We start from the raw sequence: 20233 nt of genomic DNA on the forward strand, positions 1-20233 counted from the left end.
CACGCCCCTAGCGCCACTGTCCCGGGGGTCGGGTCTCTGTACCTGGGTTACCACGCTAGGCCCGAAAAGGGCCACGTGTGGGGGTCCAGCCTCCCCGAAGCAGCCTTCCTGAGTGGGCGTGAATGCTGCTGGTTGCATTGTGGGAGACAGGCCAGATCGGGCTTGAAGACCCCGGCAGCCATTCTGGCGGGGGTCACGTCCATGTGCGCCGGCCCTGCCCCTCTTCCCAGCCCGGGCTTGGTACTAGCCACGCCCCTAGCGCCACTGCCCGGGGGTCGGGTCGCTGTACCTGGGTTACCACGCTAGGCCCGAAAAGGGCCACGTGTGGGGGGTCCAGCCTCCCCGAAGCAGCCTTCTGAGTGGGCGTGAAGGCTGCTGGTTGCATTCTGGGAGACAGGCTTGATCAGGCTTGAGGACCCTGGCCACCACCTGCCTGGGGTCACGTCCCCGCGCACCGGCCCCGCCCCTCTTCCCTGCCCGGGCTTGGGTCTAGCCACGCCCCTAGCGCCACTGGCCCGGGGGTCGGGTCGCTGTACCTGGGTTACCATGCGAGGCCCGAAAAGGGCCATGCGTGGGGGGTCCAGCCTCCCCGAAGCAGCCTTCCGAGTGGGCGTGAAGGCTGCTGGTTGCATTCCAGGAGACAGGCCTGATCGGGCTTGAGGACCCTGGCAGCCACTCTGCCGGGGGTCACGTCCCTGCGTGCCGTCCTCGCCCCTCTTCCCGGCCCAGGCTTGGGACTAGCCACGCCCCTAGCGCCACTGTCCCGGGGGTCGGGTCTCTGTACCTGGGTTACCACGCTAGGCCCGAAAAGGGCCACGTGTGCGGGTTCCAGCCTCCCTGAAGCAGCCTTCCTGAGTGGGCGTGAAGGCTGCTGGTTGCATTCCAGAGACAGGCTTGATCAGGCTTGAGGACCCTGGCAGCCATTCTGCTGGGTGTCACGTCCCCGCGTGCCGGCCCCGCCCCTCTTCCTCGCCCGGGCTTGGGTCTAGCCACGCCCCTAGCACCACTGGCCCGGGGTTCGGGTCGCTGTACCTGGGTTACCAGGCTAGGCCCGAAAAGGGCCACGCGTGTGGGGTCCAGCCTCCCGAAGCAGCCTTCCTGAGTGGGCGTGAAGGCTGCTGGTTGCATTCGGGAGACAGTCCTGATCGGGCTTGAGGACCGCGGCAGCCATTCTGCCGGGGGTCACGTCCCTTGCGCCGGCCCCGCCCCTCTTCCCGGCCCAGGCTTGGGTCTAGCCACGCCCCTAGCGCCACTGGCCCGGGTGTCGGGTCTCTGTACCTGGGTTACCACGCTAGGCCCGAAAAGTGCCACGTGTGGGGGGTCCAGCCTCCCCGAAGCAGCCTTCCTGAGTGGGCGTGAAGGCTTCTGGTTGCATTCTGGGAGACAGGCTTGATCGGGCTTTAGGACACCGGCAGCCATTCTGGCGGGGGTCACGTCCGTGCGCGCCGGCCCCGCCCCTCTTCCCTGGCCCGGGCTTGGGTCTAGCCACGCCCCTAGCGCCACTAGCCCGGGGTCGTGTCGCTGTACCTGGGTTACCACGCTAGGCCCGAAAAGGGCCACGTGTGGGGGTCTTGCCTCCCCGAAGCAGCCTTCTGAGTGGGCGTGAAGGCTGCTGGTTGCATTCCGGGAGACAGGCTTGATCAGGCTTGAGGACCCCGGCAGCCATTCTGCCGGGGGTCACGTCCCTGTGCGCCGGCCCTGCCCCTCTTCCCAGCCCGGGCTTGGGCCTAGCCACGCCCCTAGCGCCACTTGCCTGGTAGTCGGGTCGCTGTACCTGGGTTACCACGCTAGGCCCGAAAAGGGCCACGTGTGGGGGGTCCAGCCTCCCCGAAGCAGCCTTCCTGAGTGGGCGTGAATGCTGCTGGTTGCATTGTGGGAGACAGGCCTGATCAGGCTTGAAGACCCCAGCAGCCATTCTGGCGGGGGTCAGGTCCCCGCTCGCCGGCCCCGCCCCTCTTCCCAGCCCGGGCTTGGGTCTAGCCACGGCCCTAGTGCCACCGGCCCGGGGGTTAGGTTGCTGTACCTGGGTTACCACGCTAGGCCCGAAAAGGGCCAGGCGTGGGGGGTCCAGCCTCCCGGAAGCAGCTTTCTGAGTGGGCTCAAGGCTGCTGGTTGTATTCCGGGAGACAGCCCTGAGCGGGCTTGAGGACCCAGGCAGCCATTCTGCCAGGGGACACGTCCCTGTGTGCTGGCCCCATCCCTCTTCCTGGCCTGGCCTTGGGTCTAGCCACGCCCCTAGCGCCACCAGCCTGGGGGTCGGGTCGCTGTACCTGGGGTAACACGCTAGGCCCGAAAAGGGCCACGTGTTGGGGGTCTTGCCTCCCCGAAGCAGGCTTCTGAGTGGGCGTGAAGGCTGCTGGTTGCATTCCGGGAGACTGGCTTCATCAGGCTTGAGGACCCCGGCAGCCATTCTGCCGGTGGTCACGTCCCTGCGCGCCGGCCCCGCCCCTCTTCCTGGCCTGGGCTTGGGACTCGCCACGCCCCTAGCGCCACTGGCCCAGGGGTCAGGTTGCTTTACCTGGGTTACCATGCTAGGCCCGAAAAGGGCCATGCGTGGGGTGTCCATCCTCCCCGAGGCAGCCTTCCTGAGTGGGCGTGAAGGCTGCTGGTTGCATTCTGGGAGACAGGCCTGATGGGGCTTGAGGACCCCGGCAGCCATTCTGCTGGGTGTCACGTACCTGCTGGCCGGCCCCGCTCCTCTACCCAGCCGGGTCTTGGGTCTAGCCACGCCCTTAGCGCCACCAGCCCGGGGGTCGTGTCTCTGTACCTGGGTAACCAAGCTAGGCCCGAAAAGGGCCACGTGTGGGGGGTCCAGCCTCCCCGAAGCAGCCTTCCTGAGTGGGCGTGAAGGCTGCTGGTTGCATTCTGGGAGACAGGCCTGATCGGGCTTGAGGACACCGGCAGCCATTCTGGCGGGGTCACGTCCCATTGCGCCGGCCCCGCCCATCTTCCCAGCCCTGGCTTAGGTCTAGCCACGCCCCTAGCGCCACCTGCCCGTGGGTCGGGTCTCTGTACCTGGGTAACCACGCTAAGCCCGAAAAGGGCTGCATGTGGGGTTCCAGCCTCCCTGAAGCAGCCTTCTGAGTGGGCGTGAAGGCTGCTGGTTGCATTCCAGGAGACAGGCTTGATCAGGCTTGAGGACCCCGGCAGCCATTCTGCTGGATGTCATGTCCCCGCGTGCCGGCCCCGCCCCTCTTCCTGGCCTGGGCTTGGGTCTAGCCACGCCCCTAGCACCACTAGCACCGGGGGTCGGATCGCTGTACCTAGGTTACCAGGCTAGGCCCGAAAAGGGCCATGCATGTTGGGGTCCAGCCTCTCCGAAGCAGCCTTCCTGAGTGGGCGTGAAGGCTGCTGGTTGCATTCCGGGACATAGTCCTGAACGGGCTTCAGGACCGCAGCAGCCATTCTGCCAGGGGTCACGTTCCCATTCGCCGGCCCCACACCTCTTCCCAGCCCGGGCTTGGGTCTAGCCACGCCCCTAGCGCCACTGGCCCGGGGGTCGGGTCGCTGTACCTGGGTTACCACGTTAGGCCCGAAAAGGGCCACGTGTGGGGGCTCCAGCCTCCCCGAAGCAGCCTTCTGAGTGGGCGTGAATGCTGCTGGTTGCATTGTGGGAGACAGGCCTGATCGGGCTTGAGGACCCCGGCAGCCATTCTGGCTGGGGTCGGGTCCCCGCGCGACGGCCCCGCCCCTCTTCCCGGCCCGGGCTTGGGTCTAGCCTCGCCCCTAGCGCCACTGGCCTGGGGGTCAGGTTGTTTTACCTGGGTTACCACGGTAGGCCCGAAAAGGGCCACGTGTGGGGGGTCCAGCCTCCCCGAAGCAGCCTTCCTGAGTGGGCGTGAAGGCTGCTGGTTGCATTCTGGGAGACAGGCTTGATCGGGCTTGAGGACCCTGGCAGCCATTCTGCCGGGGGTCACGTCCCTGCTGTGCCGGCCCCGCCCCTCTTCCTGGCCCAGGCTTGGGTCTAGCCACGCCCCTAGCGCCACTGGCCCAGGGGTCGGGTTGCTGTACCTGGGTTACCACGCTAGGCCCGAAAAGGGCCATGCGTGGGGTGTCCAGCCTCCCCGAAGCAGCCTTCCTGAGTGGGCGTGAAGGCTGCTGGTTGCATTCTGGGAGACAGGCTGATCAGGCTTGAGGACCCTGGCAGCCATTCTGCCGGGGGTCACGTCCCTGCGCGCCGGCCCCGCCCCTCTTCCTGGCCCAGGCTTGGGACTAGCCACGCCCCTAGCGCCACTGGCCGGGGGTCGGGTCGCTGTACCTGGGTTACCACGCTAGGCCGAAAAGGGCCACGTGTGGGGGTCCAGCCTCCCCGAAGCAGCCTTCCGAGTGGGCGTGAAGGCTGCTGGTTGCATTCTGGGAGACAGGCCTGATCAGGCTTGAAGACCCCGGCAGCCATTCTGCTGGGGTCAGGTCCCGCTCGCCGGCCCCGCCCCTCTTCCCGGCCCGGGCTTGGGTCTAGCCACGCCCTAGCGCCACTAGCCCGGGGGTCAGGTTGCTGTACCTGGGTTACCAGCTAGGCCCGAAAAGGGCCATGCGTGTGGGGTCCAGCCTCCCGAAGCAGCCTTCCTGAGTGGGCGTGAAGGCTGCTGGTTGCATTCCGGGAGACAGTCCTGATCGGGCTTCAGGACCGCAGCAGCCATTCTGCTGGGGGTCACGTCCCCTTGCGCCGGCCCCGCCCCTCTTCCCGGCCCGGCTTGGTCTAGCCACGCCCCTAGCGCCACCGGCCCGGGGGTCGGGTCTCTGTACCTGGGTTACCACGGCTAGGCTCGAAAAGGGCCACGTGTGGGGGGTCCAGCCTCCCTGAAGCAGCCTTCCTGAGTGGGCGTGAAGGCTGCTGGTTGCATTCTGGGAGACAGGCCTGATCGGGCTTGAGGACCCCGGCAGCCATTCTGCCGTGGGTCACGTCCCCTTGCGCTGGCACCGCCCCTCTTCCCAGCCGGGCTTGGGTCTAGCCACGGCCCTAGTGCCACCGGCCAGGGGGTTAGGTTGCTGTACCTGGGTTACCACGCTAGGCCCGAAAAGGGCCATGCTGTTGGGTCCAGCCTCCCCGAAGCAGCCTTCTGAGTGGGCGTGAAGGCTGCTGGTTGCATTCCAGGAGACAGGCCTGATCGGGCTTGAGGACCCTGGCAGCCATTCTGCCGGGGGTCACGTCCCTGCGTGCCGGCCCCGCCCCTCTTCCCGGCCCAGGCTTGGGTCTAGCCACGGCCCTAGTGCCACTGGCCCGGGGGTTAGGTTGCTGTACCTGGGTTACCACGCTAGGCCCGAAAAGGGCCACGTGTGGGGGTCCAGCCTCTCCGAAGCAGCCTTCTGAGTGGGCGTGAAGGCTGCTGGTTGCATTGTGGGAGACAGGACTGATCGGGCTTGAGGACCCCGGCAGCCATTCTGCTGGGGGTCACGTCCCCGCTGGCCGGCCCCGCCCCTCTTCCCGGCCCGGGCTTGGGTCTAGCCACGCCCCTAGCGCCACTGTCCCGGGGTGTGGGTCTCTGTACCTGGGTTACCACGCTAGGCCCGAAAAGGGCCACGTGTGGGGGGTCCAGCCTCTCCGAAGCAGCCTTCTGAGTGGGCGTGAAGGCTGCTGGTTGCATTCTGGGAGACAGGCCTGATCGGGCTTGAGGACCCAGGCAGCCATTCTGCCGGGGGTCACGTCCCCGCTGGCTGGCACCGCCCCTCTTCCCAGCCGGGTCTTGGGTCTAGCCACGCCCCTAGCGCCACTGTCCCGGGGTCGGGTCTCTGTACCTGGGTAACCACGCTAGGCCCGAAAAGGGCCACGTGTGGGGGGTCCAGCCTCCCCGAAGCAGCCTTCCTGAGTGGGCGTGAAGGCTGCTGGTTGCATTCTGGGAGACAGGCCTGATCGGGCTTTAGGACCCCGGCAGCCATTCTGGCGGGGGTCACGTCCCCTTGCGCCGGCCCCGCCCATCTTCCCAGCCCTGGCTTGGGTCTAGCCACGCCCCTAGCGCCATCTGCCCGTGGGTCGGGTCTCTGTACCTGGGTTACCACGCTAGGCCCGAAAAGGGCCACGTGTGGGGGGTCCAGCCTCCCTGGAGCAGCATTCTGAGTGGGCGTGAAGGCTGCTGTTTGCATTCTGGGAGACAGGCTTGATCGGGCTTTAGGACACCGGCAGCCATTCTGCTGGGTGTCACGTCCCTGCGCGCCGGCCCCGCCCATCTTCCCAGCCCTGGCTTGGGTCTAGCCACGCCCCTAGCACCACTGGCCCGGGTTTGGGTCGCTGTACCTGGGTTACCACGCTAGGCCCGAAAAGGGCCATGCGTGTTGGGTCCAGCCTCTCCGAAGCAGCCTTCCTGAGTGGGCGTGAAGGCTGCTGGTTGCATTCCGGGAGATAGTCCTGATCGGGCTTGAAGACCCGGGCAGCCATTCTGCTGGGGGTCACGTCCCCTTGCGCCGGCCCCGCCCCTCTTCCCGGCCCAGGCTTGGTCTAGCCACGCCCCTAGCGCCACTGGCCCGGGGGTCGGGTCTCTGTACCTGGGTTACCACGGCTAGGCCCGAAAAGGGCCACGTGTGGGGGGTCCAGCCTCCCCGAAGCAGCCTTCCGAGTGGGCGTGAAGGCTGCTGGTTGCATTCTGGGAGACAGGCCTGATCGGGCTTGAGGACCCCGGCAGCCATTCTGCGGGGGTCACGTCCCCGCTGCCGGCCCCGCCCCTCTTCCCAGCCCGGGCTTGGGTCTAGCCACGCCCCTAGCGCCACTGCCCGGGGGTCGGGTCTCTGTACCTGGGTTACCAGGCTAGGCCCGAAAAGGGCCACGCGTGGGGGGTCCAGCCTCCCCGAAGCAGCCTTCCTGAGTGGGCGTGAAGGCTGCTGGTTGCATTCTGGGAGATAGGCCTGATCGGGCTTCAGGACCGCAGCAGCCATTCTGCTGGGGGTCACGTCCCCTTGCGCCGGCCCCGCCCCTCTTCCCGGCCCGGGCTTGGTCTAGCCACGCCCCTAGCGCCACTGCCCGGGGGTCGGGTCTCTGTACCTGGGTTACCACGCTAGGCCGGAAAAGGGCCACGCGTGGGGGGTCCAGCCTCCCGAAGCAGCCTTCCTGAGTGGGCGTGAAGGCTGCTGGTTGCATTCTGGGAGACAGGCTTGATCGGGCTTGAGGACCCGGCAGCCATTCTGCTGGGGGTCACGTCCCTGCTGCGCGGCCCCGCCCCTCTTCCCGGCCCGGCTTGGGTCTAGCCACGCCCCTAGCGCCACTGGCCCGGGGTTTGGGTCGCTGTACCTGGGTTACCAGGCTAGGCCCGAAAAGGGCCACGCGTGGGGGGTCCAGCCTCCCCGAAGCAGCCTTCCTGAGTGGGCGTGAAGGCTGCTGGTTGCATTCTGGGAGACAGGCCTGATCGGGCTTGAGGACCCGGCAGCCATTCTGCCGGGGGTCACGTCCCTGCTGCCGGCCCCGCCCATCTTCCCGGCCCGGGCTTGGTACTAGCCACGCCCCTAGCGCCACTGGCCCGGGGGTCAGGTCTCTGTACCTGGGTTACCACGCTAGGCCCGAAAAGGGCCACGTGTGGGGGGTCCAGCCTCCCCGAAGCAGCCTTCCTGAGTGGGCGTGAAGGCTGCTGGTTGCATTCTGGGAGACAGGCTTGATCAGGCTTGAGGACCCGGCAGCCATTCTGCTGGGGTCACGTCCCTGCGCGCCGGCCCCGCCCCTCTTCCCTGCCCGGGCTTGGGTCTAGCCACGCCCCTAGCGCCACTGGCCGGGGGTCGTGTCGCTGTACCTGGGTTACCAGGCTAGGCCCGAAAAGGGCCACGTGTTGGGGTCCAGCCTCCCCGAAGCAGCCTTCTGAGTGGGCGTGAAGGCTGCTGGTTGCATTCCGGAGACAGGCCTGATCGGGCTTGAGGACCCTGGCAGCCACTCTGCCGGGGGTCACGTCCCTGCTGCCGCCCTCGCCCCTCTTCCCGGCCCGGGCTTGGGACTAGCCACGCCCCTAGCGCCACTGTCCCGGGGGTCGGGTCTCTGTACCTGGGTTACCACGCTAGGCCCGAAAAGGGCCACGTGTGGGGGTCCAGCCTCCCGAAGCAGCCTTCCTGAGTGGGCGTGAAGGCTGCTGGTTGCATTCCGGGAGACAGGCTTGATCGGGCTTGAGGACCCTGGCAGCCATTCTGCTGGGGGTCACGTCCCCTTGCGCCGGCCCCGCCCCTCTTCCCGCCCGGGCTTGGGTCTAGCCACGCCCCTAGCGCCACTGGCCCGGGGGTCGTGTCGCTGTACCTGGGTTACCAGGCTAGGCCCGAAAAGGGCCATGTGTGGGGGGTCCAGCCTCCCCGAAGCAGCCTTCTGAGTGGGCGTGAAGGCTGCTGGTTGCATTGTGGGAGACAGGCCTGATCAGGCTTGAAGACCCCGGCAGCCATTCTGCTGGGGGTCAGGTCCCCGCTGCCGGCCCCGCCCCTCTTCCCGGCCCGGCTTGGGACTAGCCACGCCCCTAGCGCCACTGGCCCGGGGTCAGGTTGCTGTACCTGGGTTACCACGCTAGGCCCGAAAAGGGCCACGTGTGCGGGTTCCAGCCTCCCCGAAGCAGCCTTCCTGAGTGGGCGTGAAGGCTGCTGATTGCATTCCGGGAGACAGGACTGATCAGGCTTGAGGACCCTGGCAGCCATTCTGCCGGGTGTCACCGCCCTGTGCGCCGGCCCCGTCTCTCTTCCTGGCCCGGGCTTGAGTCTAGCCACGCCCCTAGCGCCAATGGCCCGGGGGTCGTGTCGCTGTACCTGGGTTACCACGCTATGCCCGAAAAGGGACATGTGTGGGGGTCCAGCCTCCCCGAAGCAGCCTTCCTGAGTGGGCGTGAAGGCTGCTGGTTGCATTCTGGGAGACAGGCCTGATCGGGCTTGAGGACCGCGGCAGCCATTCTGCCAGGGGTCATGTCCCCACTGGCCGGCCCCGCCCCTCTTCCCAGCCCGGGTTTAGTCTAGCCACACCCCTAGCGCTTCTGGCCCGGTGGTCGGGTCGCTGTACCTGGGTTACCAGGCTAGGCCCGAAAAGGGCCAAGCGTGGGGGGTCCAGCCTCCCCGAAGCAGACTTCCTGAGTGGGCGTGAAGGCTGCTGGTTGCATTTCGGGAGACAGCCCTGAGCGGGCTTGGGAACCCGGCAGCCATTCTGCCAGGGGTCACGTCCCCGCTGGCCGGCCCCGCCCCTCTTCCCGGCCGGGGCTTGGGTCTAGCCACGCCCCCTAGCACCACTGGTCCAGGGGTCGGGTCGCTGTACCTGGGTTACCACGCTAGGCCCGAAAAGGGCCATGCGTGGGGGGTCCAGCCTCCCCGAAGCAGCCTTCCTGAGTGGGCGTGAAGGCTGCAGGTTGCATTGTGGGAGACAGGCCTGATCAGGCTTGAGGACCCTGGCAGCCATTCGCCAAGGGTCACGTCCCTGTGCGCCGGCCCCGCCCCTCTTCCTGGCCAGGGCTTGGGTCTAGCCACGCCCCTAGCGCCACTGGCCCGGGGGTCGGGTCGCTGTACCTGGGTTACCACGCTAGGCCCGAAAAGGGGCACGTGTGAGGGGTCCAGCCTCAACGAAGCAGCATTCTGAGTGGGCGTGAAGGCTGCTGGTTGCATTTCGGGAGACAGGCTTGATCGGGCTTGAGGACCCCGGGAGCCATTCTGCCGGGGGTCATGTCCCGTTCCGCGGGCTCCGCCCCTCTTCCTGGCCTGGGCTTGGGTCTAGCCACGCCCCTAGTGCCACTCGCAAGGGGTCGGGTCGTTGTAATTGGGTTAACAGGCTAGGCCCGAAAAGGGCCACGTGTGAGGGGTCCAGCCTCCCCGAAGCAGCCTTCCGAGTGGGCGTGAATGCTGCTGTTTGCATTGTGGGAGACAGGCCTGATCAGGCTTGAGGACCCCGGCAGCCATTCTGCTGGGGGTCAGGTCCCTGCTCGCCGGCCCCGCCCCTCTTCCTGGCCCAGGCTTGGGACTCGCCACGCCCCTAGCGCCACTGGCCCAGGGGTCAGGTTGCTGTACCTGGGTTACCACGCTAGGCCCGAAAAGGGCCACGTGTGTGGTGTCCAGCCTCCCCGAAGCAGCCTTCCTGAGTGGGCGTGAAGGCTGCTGGTTGCATTCCGGGAGACAGGCCTGATCAGGCTTGAAGACCCCAGCAGCCATTCTGGCGGGGGTTACGTCCCCATTCGCCGGCCCCACCCCTCTTCCCAGCCCCGGCTTGGGTCTAGCCACGGCCCTAGTGCCACCGGCCCGGGGGTTAGGTTGCTGTACCTGGGTTACCACTCTAGCCCCGAAAAGGGCCAGGCGTGGCGGGTCCAGCCTCCCCGAAGCAGCCTTCTGAGTGGGCGTGAAGGCTGCTGGTTGTATTCCGGGAGACAGCCCTGAGCGGGCTTGAGGACCCAGGCAGCCATTCTGCCAGGGGACACGTCCCTGTGTGCCGGCCCCATCCCTCTTCCTGGCCTGGCCTTGGGTCTAGCCACGCCCCTAGCGCCACCAGCCTGGGGGTCGGTTCGCTGTACCTGGGGTAACACGCTAGGCCCGAAAAGGGCCACGTGTTGGGGGTCTTGCCTCCGCGAAGCAGGCTTCTGAGTGGGCGTGAAGGCTGCTGGTTGCATTCCGGGAGACTGGCTTCATCAGGCTTGAGGACCCCGGCAGCCATTCTGCCGGTGGTCACGTCCCTGCGCGCCGGCCCCGCCCCTCTTCCTGGCCTGGGCTTGGGACTCGCCACGCCCCTAGCGCCACTGGCCCAGGGGTCAGGTTGCTTTACCTGGGTTACCATGCTAGGCCCGAAAAGGGCCATGCGTGGGGTGTCCAGCCTCCCCGAGGCAGCCTTCCTGAGTGGGCGTGAAGGCTGCTGGTTGCATTCTGGGAGACAGGCCTGATGGGGCTTGAGGACCCCGGCAGCCATTCTGCTGGGTGTCACGTACCTGCTGGCCGGCCCCGCTCCTCTACCCAGCCGGGTCTTGGGTCTAGCCACGCCCTTAGCGCCACCAGCCCGGGGGTCGTGTTGCTGTACCTGGGTAACCAAGCTAGGCCCGAAAAGGGCCACGTGTGGGGGGTCCAGCCTCCCCGAAGCAGCCTTCCTGAGTGGGCGTGAAGGCTGCTGGTTGCATTGTGGGAGACAGGCCTGATCGGGCTTGAGGACCCTGGCAGCCATTCTGCCAGGGGTCACGTCCCTGCGTGCCGGCCCCGCCCCTCTTCCCAGCCCGGGCTTGGGACTCGCCACGCCCAAGCGCCAATGGCCCAGGGGTGGGGTTGCTGTACCTGTGTTACCACACTAGGCCCGAAAAGGGCCATGCGTGGGGTGTCCATCCTCCCCGAATCAGCCTTCCTCAGTGGGCGTGCAGGATGCTGGTTGCATTTTGGGAGACAGGACTGATGGGGCTTGAGGACCCCGGCAGCCATTCTGCTGGGGGTCACGTCCCCGCTGGCCGGCCCCGCCCCTCTTCCCAGCCCGGGCTTGGGTCTAGCCACGCCCCTAGCGCCACTGTCCCGGGTGTCGGGTCTCTGTACCTGGGTTACCACGCTAGGCCCGAAAAGGGCCACGTGTGGGGGGTGCAGCCTCTCCGAAGCAGCCTCCCTGAGTGGGCGTGAAGGCTGCTGGTTGCATTATGGGAGACAGGCCTGATACGGCTTGAAGACACTGGCTGCCATTCTGCCGGGGGTCACGTCCCCGCTGGCTGTCACCGCCCCTCTTCCCAGCCGGGTCTTGGGTCTCGCCACGCCCCTAGTGCCACTGTCCCGGGGGTCGGGTCTCTGTACCTGGGTTACCACGCTAGGCCCGAAAAGGGCAACGTGTGGGGGGTCCAGCCTCCCCGAAGCAGCCTTCCTGAGTGGGCGTGCAGGCTTCTGGTTGCATTCTGGGAGACAGGCTTGATCGGGCTTTAGGACACCGGCAGCCATTCTGGCGGGGGTCACGGCCGTGCGCGCAGGCGCCGCCCCTCTTCCCGGCCCTGGCTTGTGTCTAGCCACGCCCCTAGCACCACTGGCCTGGGGATTTGGGTCGCTGTACCTGGGTTACCACGCTAGGCCCGAAAAGGGCCATGCCTGTTGGGTCCAGCCTCCCCGAAGCAGCCTTCTGAGTGGGCGTGAAGGCTGCTGGTTGCATTCTGGGAGACAGCCCTGAGCGGGCTTGAGGACCCAGGCAGCCTTTCTGCCAGGGGACACGTCCCTGTGTGCCGGCCCCATCCCTAATCCTGGCCTGGCCTTGGGTCTAGCCACGCCCCTAGCGCCACCAGCCTGGGGGTCGGGTCGCTGTACCTGGGGTAACACGCTAGGCCCGAAAAGGGCCACGTGTGGGGGGTCTTGCCTCCCCGAAGCAGGCTTCTGAGTGGGCGTGTAGGATGCTGGTTGCATTCCGGGAGACTGGCTTCATCAGGCTTGAGGACCCTGGCAGCCATTCTGCTGGTGGTCACGTCCCTGCGCGCCGGCCCCGCCCCTCTTCCTGGCCTGGGCTTGGGACTCGCCACGCCCCTAGCGCCACTGGCCCAGGGGTCAGGTTGCTTTACCTGGGTTACCATGCTAGGCCCGAAAAGGGCCATGCGTGGGGTGTCCAGCCTCCCCGAGGCAGCCTTCCTGAGTGGGCGTGAAGGCTGCTGGTTGCATTCTTGGAGACAGGCCTGATCAGGCTTGAGGACCCCGGCAGCCATTCTGCTGGGTGTCACGTACCTGCTGGCCGGCCCCGCTCCTCTACCCAGCCGGGTCTTGGGTCTAGCCACGCCCTTAGCGCCACTGGCACGGGGGTCATGTCTCTGTACCTGGGTAACCAAGCTAGGCCCGAAAAGGGCCACGTGTGGGGGGTCCAGCCTCCCCGAAGCAGCCTTCCTGAGTGGGCGTGAAGGCTGCTGGTTGCATTCTGGGAGACAGGACTGATCGGGCTTTAGGACACCGGCAGCCATTCTGGCGGGGGTCACATCCCCTTGCGCCGGCCCCGCCCATCTTCCCAGCCCGGGCTTGGGTCTAGCCACGCCCCTAGCGCCACCTGCCCGTGGGTCGTGTCTCTGTACCTGGGTAACCAACTAGGCCCGAAAAGGGCCACGTGTGGGGGTTCCAGCCTCCCTGAAGCAGCCTTCCGAGTGGGCTTGAAGGCTGCTGGTTGCATTCCAGGAGACAGGCTTGATCAGGCTTGAGGACCCCGGCAGCCATTCTGCTGGGTGTCACGTCCCCGCGTGCCGGCCCCGCCCCTCTTCCTGGCCAAGGCTTGGGTCTAGCCACGCCCCTAGCGCCACTAGCCCGGGGGTCGGGTCGCTGTACCTGGGTTACCAGGCTAGGCCCGAAAAGGGCCATGCATGTTGGGTCCAGCCTCTCCGAAGCAGCCTTCCTGAGTGGGCGTGAAGGCTGCTGGTTGCATTCCGGGACATAGTCCTGATCGGGCTTCAGGACCCCGGCAGCCATTCTGCTGGGGGTCACGTCCCCTTGCGCCTGCCCCGCCCCTCTTCCCGGCCCGGGCTTGGTCTAGCCACGCCCCTAGCGCCACTGGCCCGGGGGTCGGGTCTCTGTACCTGGGTTACCACGTTAGGCCCGAAAAGGGCCACGTGTGGGGGGTCCAGCCTCCCCGAAGCAGCCTTCTGAGTGGGCGTGAATGCTGCTGGTTGCATTGTGGGAGACAGGCCTGATCAGGCTTGAAGACCCCGGCAGCCATTCTGGCTGGGGTCGGGTCCCCGCTCGCCGGCCCCGCCCCTCTTCCCTGCCCGGGCTTGGGTCTAGAATCGGCTCTAGTGCCACTGGCCTGGGGGTTAGGTTGCTGTCCCTGGGTTACCACGGTAGGCCCGAAAAGGGCCACGTGTGGGGGGTCCAGCCTCCCCGAAGCAGCCTTCCTGAGTGGGCGTGAAGGCTGCTGGTTGCATTCTGGGAGACAGGCCTGATCGGGCTTGAGGACCCTGGCAGCCATTCTGCCAGGGGTCACGTCCCTGCGTGCCGGCCCCGCCCCTCTTCCTGGCCTGGGCTTGGGACTCGCCACGCCCCTAGCGCCAATGGCCAAGGGGTCGGGTTGCTGTACCTGGGTTACCACGGTAGGCCCGAAAAGGGCCATGCGTGGGGTGTCCATCCTCCCCGAAGCAGCCTTCCTCAGTGGGCGTGCAGGTTGCTGGTTGCATTCTGGGAGACAGGCTGATGGGGCTTGAGGACCCCGGCAGCCATTCTGCTGGGGGTCACGTCCCCGCTGGCCGGCCCCGCCCCTCTTCCCAGCCCGGGCTTGGGTCTAGCCACGCCCCTAGCGCCACTGTCCCGGGTGTCGGGTCTCTGTACCTGGGTTACCACGCTAGGCCCGAAAAGGGCCACGTGTGGGGGGTGCAGCCTCTCCGAAGCAGCCTTCTCAGTGGGCGTGAAGGCTGCTGGTTGCATTCTGGGAGACAGGCCTGATCGGGCTTTAGGACCCCGGCAGCCATTCTCCCGGGGGTCACGTCCCCTTGCGCTGGCACCGCCCCTCTTCCCAGCCGGGTCTTGGGTCTAGCCACGCCCCTAGTGCCACTGTCCCGGGGGTCGGGTCTCTGTACCTGGGTTACCACGCTAGGCCCGAAAAGGGCCACGTGTGGGGTTCCAGCCTCCCCGAAGCAGCCTTCCTGAGTGGGCGTGAAGGCTGCTGGTTGCATTCTGGGAGACAGGCTTGATCGGGCTTTAGGACACCGGCAGCCATTCTGGCGGGGGTCACGGCCGTGCGCGCAGGCGCCGCCCCTCTTCCCGGCCCTGGCTTGTGTCTAGCCACGCCCCTAGCACCACTGGCCCAGGGGTGGGGTTGCTGTACCTGGGTTACCAGGCTAGACCCGAAAAGGGCCACGCGTGGGGGGTCCAGCCTCCCCGAAGGAGCCTTCCGAGTGGGCGTGAAGGCTGCTGGTTGCATTCCGGGAGAAAGGCCTGATGGGGCTTTTGGACCGCAGCAGCCAATCTGTCAGGGAGTCACGTCCCCGCGTGCCGACCCGCCCCTCTTCCCAGCCCGGGCTTGGGTCTAGCCTCAGCTCTAGTGCCACTGGCCTGGGGGTTAGGTTGCTGTCCCTGGGTTACCACGGTAGGCCCGAAAAGGGCCACGTGTGGGGGGTCCAGCCTCCCCGAAGCAGCCTTCCTGAGTGGGCGTGAAGGCTGCTGGTTGCATTCTGGGAGACAGGCCTGATCGGGCTTTAGGACCCCGGCAGCCATTCTCCCGGGGGTCACGTCCCCTTGCGCTGGCACCGCCCCTCTTCCCAGCCGGGTCTTGGGTCTAGCCACGCCCCTAGTGCCACTGTCCCGGGGGTCGGGTCTCTGTACCTGGGTTACCACGCTAGGCCCGAAAAGGGCCACGTGTGGGGTTCCAGCCTCCCCGAAGCAGCCTTCCTGAGTGGGCTTGAAGGCTGCTGGTTGCATTCTGGGAGACAGGCTTGATCGGGCTTTAGGACACCGGCAGCCATTCTGGCGGGGGTCACGGCCGTGCGCGCAGGCGCCGCCCCTCTTCCAGGCCCTGGCTTGTGTCTAGCCACGCCCCTAGCACCACTGGCCCGGGATTTGGGTCGTTGTACCTGGGTTACCAGGCTAGGCCCGAAAAGGGCCACGCGTGGGGGGTCCAGCCCCCCCGAAGCAGCCTTCCGAGTGGGCGTGAAGGCTGCTGGTTGCATTCTGGGAGACAGGCCTGATCGGGCTTTTGGACCGCAGCAGCCAATCTGTCAGGGAGTCACGTCCCCGCGTGCCGACCCGCCCCTCTTCCCAGCCCGGGCTTGGGTCTAGCCACGCCCCTAGCGCCACCTGCCCGGGGGTCGTGTTGCTGTACCTGTGTTACCACGCTAGGCCCGAAAAGGGCCACGCGTGGGGGGTCCTGCCGCCCCAAAGCAGCCTTCCGAGTGGTCGTGAATGCTGCTGGTTGCATTGTGGGAGACAGGCCTGATCAGGCTTGAAGACCCCGGCAGCCATTCTGGCGGGGGTCAGGTCCCCGCTCGCCGGCCCCGCCCCTCTTCCCGCCCGGGCTTGGTCTAGCCACGCCCCTAGCGCCACTGGCCCGGGGGTCGGGTCTCTGTACCTGGGTTACCACGGCAGGTTGGAAAAGGGCCACGTGTGGGGGGTCCAGCCTCCCCGAAGCAGCCTTCCGAGTGGGCGTGAATGCTGGTGGTTGCATTGTGGGAGAACCCTGATCAGGCTTGAAGACTCTGGCAGCCATTCTGGTGGGGGTCTCTCCCCGCTCGCCGGCCCCGCCCCTCTTCCCGGCCCGGGCTTGGGTCTAGCCACGGCCCTAGTGCCACCACTAGCCCGGGGGTTAGGTTGCTGTACCTGGGTTACCACGCTAGGCCCGAAAAGGGCCATGCGTGGGGGGTCCAGCCTCCCCGAAGCAGCCTTCTGAGTGGGCGTGAAGGCTGCTGGTTGTATTCCGGGAGACAGCCCTGAGCGGGCTTGAGGACCCCGGCAGCCATTCTGCCAGGGGACACGTCCCTGTGTGCCGGCCCCGTCCCTCTTCCTGGCCTGGCCTTGGGTCTAGCCACGCCCCTAGCGCCACCAGCCTGGGGGTCGTGTCGCTGTACCTGTGTTACCAGGCTAGGCCCGAAAAGGGCCATGCGTGGGGGGTCCAGCCTCCCCGAAGCAGCCTTCTGAGTGGGCGTGAAGGCTGCTGGTTGCATTCTGGGAGACAGGCCTGATGGGGCTTGAGGACCCCGGCAGCCATTCAGCTGGGGGTTACGTCCCCGCTGGCCGGCCCCGCCCCTCTTCCCAGCCGGGTCTTGCGTCTAGCCACGCCCCTAGCGCCACCAGCCCGGGGTTCGGGTCTCTGTACCTGGGTTACTAAGCTAGGCCCTAAAAGGGCCACGTGTGGGGGGTCCAGCCTCCCCGAAGCAGCCTTCCGAGTGGGCGTGAAGGCTGCTGGTTGCATTCTGGGAGACAGGCTTGATCGGGCTTTAGGACACCAGCAGCCATTCTGCCGGGGGTCACGGACCTGCGCGCCGGCCCCGTCTCTCTTCCTGGCCAGGGCTTGGGTCTAGCCACGCCCCTAGCACCACTGGCCCGGGATTTGGGTCGCTGTACCTGGGTTACCACGCTAGGCCCGAAAAGGGCCACATATGGGGGGTCCAGCATCCCCGAAGCAGCCTTCTGAGCGGGCGTGAAGGCTGCTGGTTGCATTCTGGGAGACAGGCCTGATCAGGCTTGAGGAACGGGGCAGCCATTCTGCCGGGGGACACGTTCCTGCGCGCCGGCCCTGCGGCTCTTCCTGGCCTTGGCTTGGGTCTAGCCACGCCCCTAGCGCCACCAGCCTGGGGGTCGGGTCTCTGTACCTGGGTTACCACACCATGCCCGAAAAGGGCCACGTGTGGGGGGTCTTGCCTCCCCGAAGCAGCCTTCTGAGTTGGCGTGAAGGCTGCTGGTTGCATTCTGGGAGACAGGCTTGATCAGGCTTGAGGACGCAGGCAGCCATTCTGCCGGGGGTCACGTCCCCGCGCGATGGCCCTGCCCCTCTTCCCAGCCCGGGCTTGGGTCTAGCCACGCCCCTAGCGCTTCTGGCCGTGGGTCGGGTCGCTGTACCTGGGTTACCAAGCTAGGCCCGAAAAGGGCCATGCGTGGGGTGTCCAGCCTCCCCGAAGCAGCCTTCCTGAGTGGGCGTGCAGGCTGCTGGTTGCATTCTGGGAGATAGGCCTGATCGGGCTTGAGGACCCCGGCAGCCATTCTGCTGGGGGTTACGTCCCCGCTGGCCGGCCCCGCCCCTCTTCCCAGCCGGGTCTTGCGTCTAGCCACGCCCCTAGCGCCACCAGCCCGGGGTTCGGGTCTCTGTACCTGGGTTACCAAGTTAGGCCCTAAAAGGGCCACGTGTGGGGGGTCCAGCCTCCCCGAAGCAGCCTTCCGAGTGGGCGTGAAGGCTGCTGGTTGCATTCTGGGAGACAGGCTTGATCGGGCTTTAGGACACCAGCAGCCATTCTGCCGGGGGTCACGGACCTGCGCGCCGGCCCCGTCTCTCTTCCTGGCCAGGGCTTGGCTCTAGCCACGCCCCTAGCGCCACCTGCCCGGGGGTCGTGTCGCTGTACCTGGGTTACCACGCTAGGCCCGAAAAGGGCCACGCTTGGCGGGTCCTGCCGCCCCAAAGCAGCCTTCTGAGTGGCCGTGAATGCTGCTGGTTGCATTCTGGGAGACAGGCCTGATCGGGCTTGAGGACCCTGGCAGCCATTCTGCTGGGGGTTTCGTCCCCGCTGGCCGGCCCCGCCCCTCTTCCCAGCCATTTCTTGGGTCTAGCCACACCCCTAGCCACAAGCACGGGGGTCGGGTCTCTGTACCTGGGTTACCAAGCTAGGCCCGAAAAGGGCCACGTGTGGGGCGTCCAGCCTCCCCGAAGCAGCCTACCTGAGTGGGCGTGAAGGCTGCTGGTTGCATTCTGGGAGACAGGCCTGATCGGGCTTGAGGACCTTGGCAGCCACTCTGCCGGGCGTCACGTTCCTGCGCGCCGGCCTCGCCCCTCTTCCCGGCCCAGGCTTGGGACTAGCCACGCCCCTAGCGCCACTGTCCCGGGGGTCGGGTTGCTGTACCTGGGTTACCACGCTAGGCCCGAAAAGGGCCACTTGTGGGGTGTCCAGCCTCCCTGAAGCAGCCTTCCGAGTGGGCGTGAAGGCTGCTGGTTGCATTCCGGGAGACAGGCTTGATCAGGCTTGAGGACCCCGGCAGTCATTCTGTTGGGTGTCACGGACCTGCGCGCCGGCCCCGTCTCTCTTCCTGGCCAGGGCTTGGGTCTAGCCACGCCCCTAGCACCACTGGCCCGGGATTTGGGTCGCTGTACCTGGGTTACCACGCTAGGCCCGAAAAGGGCCACGTGTGGGCGATCCAACCTCCCCGAAGCAGCCTTCTGAGCGGGCGTGAAGGCTGCTGGTTGCATTCTGGGAGACAGGCCTGATCGGGCTTGAGGACCCTGGCAGCCATTCTGCCTGGGGTCACTTCCCCTTGCGCCGGCCCCGCCCCTCTTCCCGGCCGTTCTTTTAGTCTAGGCACGCCCCTAGCGCTTCTGGCCCGGTGGTAGGGTCGCTGTACCTGGGTTACCACGCTAGGCCCGAAAAGGGCCACGTGTGGGGGTTCCAGCCTCCCCGAAGCCGCCTTCCTGAGTGGGCGTGAAGGCTGCTGGTTGCATTCCGGGAGACAGGCCTGATGGGGCTTGAGGACACCTGGCAGCCATTCTGGCGGGGGTCACGTCCCTGCGCTCCGGCCCCGCCCCTGTTCCCGCCCGGGCTTGGGTCTAGCCACGCCCCTAGCGCCACCTGCCCGTGGGTTGGGTTGCTGTACCTGGGTTACCACGCTAGACCGGAAAAGGGTCATGTGTGGGGGGTCCAGCCTCTCCGAAGCAGCCTTCTGAGTGGGCGTGAAGGCTGCTGGTTGCATTCTGGGAGACAGGCCTGATCGGGCTTGAGGACCCTGGCAGCCACTCTGCCGGGGGTCACGGCCCTGCGTGACGCCCTCGCCCCTCTTCCCGGCCCAGGCTTGGGACTAGCCACGCCCCTAGCGCCACTGTCCCGGGGGTCGGGTCTCTGTACCTGGGTTACCACGCTAGGCCCGAAAAGGGCCACGTGTGGGGGGTCCAGCCTCCCTGAAGCAGCATTCCGAGTGGGCGTGAAGGCTGCTGGTTGCATTCCAGGAGACAGGCTTGATCAGGCTTGAGGAACCCGGCAGCCATTCTGCTGGGTGTCACATCCCTGCGTGCCGGCCCCGCCCCTCTTCCTGGCCCAGGCTTGGGTCTAGCCACGCCCCTAGCACCACTAGTCCGGGGGTCGGATCGCTGTACCTGGGTTACCACGCTAGGCCCGAAAAGGGCCACGCTTGGTGGGTCCAGCCTCCCGGAAGCAGCCTTCCTGAGTGGGCGTGAAGGCTGCTGGTTGCATTCCGGGAGACAGGCCTGATGGGGCTTGAGGACACCTGGCAGCCATTCTGGCGGGGGTCACGTCCCTGCGCTCCGGCCCCGCCCCTGTTCCCGCCCGGGCTTGGGTCTAGCCACACCCCTAGCGCCACCTGCCCGTGGGTTGGGTTGCTGTACCTGGGTTACCACGCTAGACCGGAAAAGTGTCATGTGTGGGGGGTCCAGCCTCCCCGAAGCAGCCTTCCTGAGTGGGCGTGAAGGCTGCTGGTTGCATTCTGGGAGAAATGCCGGATCGGGCTTGAGGACCCCGGCAGCCATTCTGCTTGGTTCACGTCCACGGGTGCGGCCCCGCCCCTCTTCCCGGCACGGGCTTGGGTCTAGCCAAGCCCCTAGCACCACAGGCCCGGGGGTCGGGTCGCTGTACCTGGGTTACCATGCTAGGCCTGAAAAGGGCCACGTGTGGGGGGTCCAGCCTCCCGGAAGCAGCCTTCTGAGTGGGCGTGAAGGCTGCTGGTTGCATTTCGGGAGACAGGCCTGATCGGGCTT

The sequence above is a fragment of the Ochotona curzoniae genome, unplaced genomic scaffold (assembly GCF_017591425.1).
Source record: "Ochotona curzoniae isolate NIBS_2020 unplaced genomic scaffold, NIBS_Ocur_1.0 contig_3622, whole genome shotgun sequence".
Lineage (NCBI taxonomy): Eukaryota > Metazoa > Chordata > Mammalia > Lagomorpha > Ochotonidae > Ochotona > Ochotona curzoniae.